The following is a 2500-nucleotide window of genomic DNA, read 5'->3' on the forward strand; positions in this document are numbered from 1 at the left end:
GGGTCCCCTTTTAGCTCGTAAAAGTTTCCTGCTCGCTGATTGGTTGGACGAGATAATTCTAACCAATCAGATAGCAGGAAACTTTTCCAAGCTAAAAGGGTACCGGTGCGAGTCAGTGCAAATGCGCCTCATTAAAAAAATTGAGTATAGAAGTGGTTTGTTTATTAACGAATACCGCTCAGACACTAGTAATAGACATTGCTACGTTGCATGGTATTCGAGTCTTTTAATATTATTATTATTATTGTTATTATTATCATTATTATTAGTATTTGCTAAGCTACAACCTTAATTGGAAAAGCAAGATGCTGTAAGCCTAGGGGCCCCAACATGGAAAATAGCCCAGTAAGGAAAGGAAACAAGGAAAAATTAAATATCTTAAAAATAGTAACATTAAAATAAATATTTCGTATATAAACTATAAATACTTTAATAAAACAAGAAAAAGAGAAATTGGATAGAATAGTGTGCCCGAGTGTACCCTCAAGCAAGAACATTCTAACCCAAGACAGTGGAAGACCATGGTACAGAGGCTATGGCACTACCCAAGACTAGAGAACAATGGTTTGATTTTGGAGTGTCCTTCTCCTAGAAGAGTTGCTTACCATAGCTAAAGAGTCTCTTCTACCCTTACCAAGAGGAAAGTAGCCACTGAACGTACTTGTATGGGGGTAAGCACTGTTGCTTCTTGTTGAAGGACTAAATGCTAGGAATAGATGCACAAATTTGTGGAAAATATTCAACGCCACAAGAGAAAATGTTAATGATTTGGAAATAGCCATGAAGAATAGCTAGTTTTAATATTCTGAAATTGTTGAAACTGTTGAAGAGATAGAGGATAATTCTTAGCATTTTAGATAAAGTATATAAATGTTTTTAGAATATATTTACAAATATATCTGTTAAGGTTTCAATATGGAATTGACGACAGATTTTTTTTTTACGACTTGCAAATAATCATGGACAGCTAGTTTTAATATTCTGAAATTGTTGAAAATTTTGTTGAAGATATAGAAGATGATTCTTAGCATTTTAGATAAAGTATATAAATGTTTTTGAAATATATTCACAAATATATCTGTTAAGGTTTTAATCTGCAGTTTGACAACAGGTTTTTTTTTACGATTTGCAAATAGTCATGGACAGCAAGTTTTAATATTCTGAAATTATTGAAAATGATACTGAAGATATATAAGATAATTCTTAGCATTTTAGATAAGGTATATAAATGTTTTTGAAATATATTTACAAATATATCTGTTAAGGTTTCAAACTACAGTTTAACAACAGACTTTTACGACAGATAAGTTTTAATATTCTGATATTGTTAAAAATGTAGTTGAAAATGTATGAAATAACTTAGAATTCAAGATAAATTATATAAATATTTAGAATATATTTACAAATTTATCCATTAAGGTTTCAATCCGCAGTTTAACAACAGATTTTTACGACAGATAAGTTTTAATATTCTGAAATTGTTGAAAATGTAGTTGAAGATGTATGAAATAAATCTTAGAATTTCAGATAAAGTATACAAATCTAATTAAAATATATTTACAAATTTATCTATTAAGGTTTCAATCCGCAATTTGGCAATATATTTTCTCCTAAGATACAAACAACGCGCAATAATTGATATCTCTAAAGGATTTTTTCTCTTATCAGGTCTTATTTGTTCCCCATATGGCGTCTTTCTTGACCTTCATTTGCCCTTTTTTTCTGTTTTGGCGATGGAAGTTGCATAATCTGCATTCCACACTTGTCCCTGTCCCGTCGGGTATCTGGCTAACTTGCTGAGTTTGTATAAAGAAATATACTATTATTATTATTATTATTATATTATTATTATTATTATTATTATTATTATTATTATTATTATTATTATTATTATTACTTGCTAAGCTACAACCCTAGATGGAAAAGCAGAATGCTATAAGCCCAAGGGCTCCAACAGGGAAAATAGCCCAGTGGAGAAAGGAAAGAAGGAAAAATAAAATATTTTAAGAAGAGTAACAACATTAAAGAAATATTCCCTATATAAACTGTAAAAACTTTAACAAAAGAAAAGAAAGAGAAATCAGATAGAATAGTGTGCCTGAGTGTACCCTCAAGCAAGAGAACTCTAACCCAAGACAGTGGAAGACCATGGTACAGAGGCTATGGCACTACCCAAGACTAGAGAACATTGGTTTGATTTTGGAGTGTCCTTCTCCTAGAAGAGCTGCTTACCATAGCTAAAGAGTCTCTTCTACCCTTACCAAGAGGAAAGTAGCCACTGAACAAATACAGTGCAGTAGTTAACCCCCTTGAGCGAAGAAGAATTGTTTAGTAATCTCAGTGTTGTCAGGTGTATGAAGACAGAGGAGAATCTGTAAAGAATAGGCCAGACTATTCGGCGCATGTGTAGGCAAAGAGAAAGAACCGTAACTAGATAGAAGGATCCAATGTAGTACTGTCTGGCCAGTCAAAGGACCCCATAACTCTCTGGCGGTAGTAT

This window comes from Palaemon carinicauda, chromosome 36 (assembly GCF_036898095.1).
Source record: "Palaemon carinicauda isolate YSFRI2023 chromosome 36, ASM3689809v2, whole genome shotgun sequence".
NCBI classification, from domain to species: domain Eukaryota; kingdom Metazoa; phylum Arthropoda; class Malacostraca; order Decapoda; family Palaemonidae; genus Palaemon; species Palaemon carinicauda.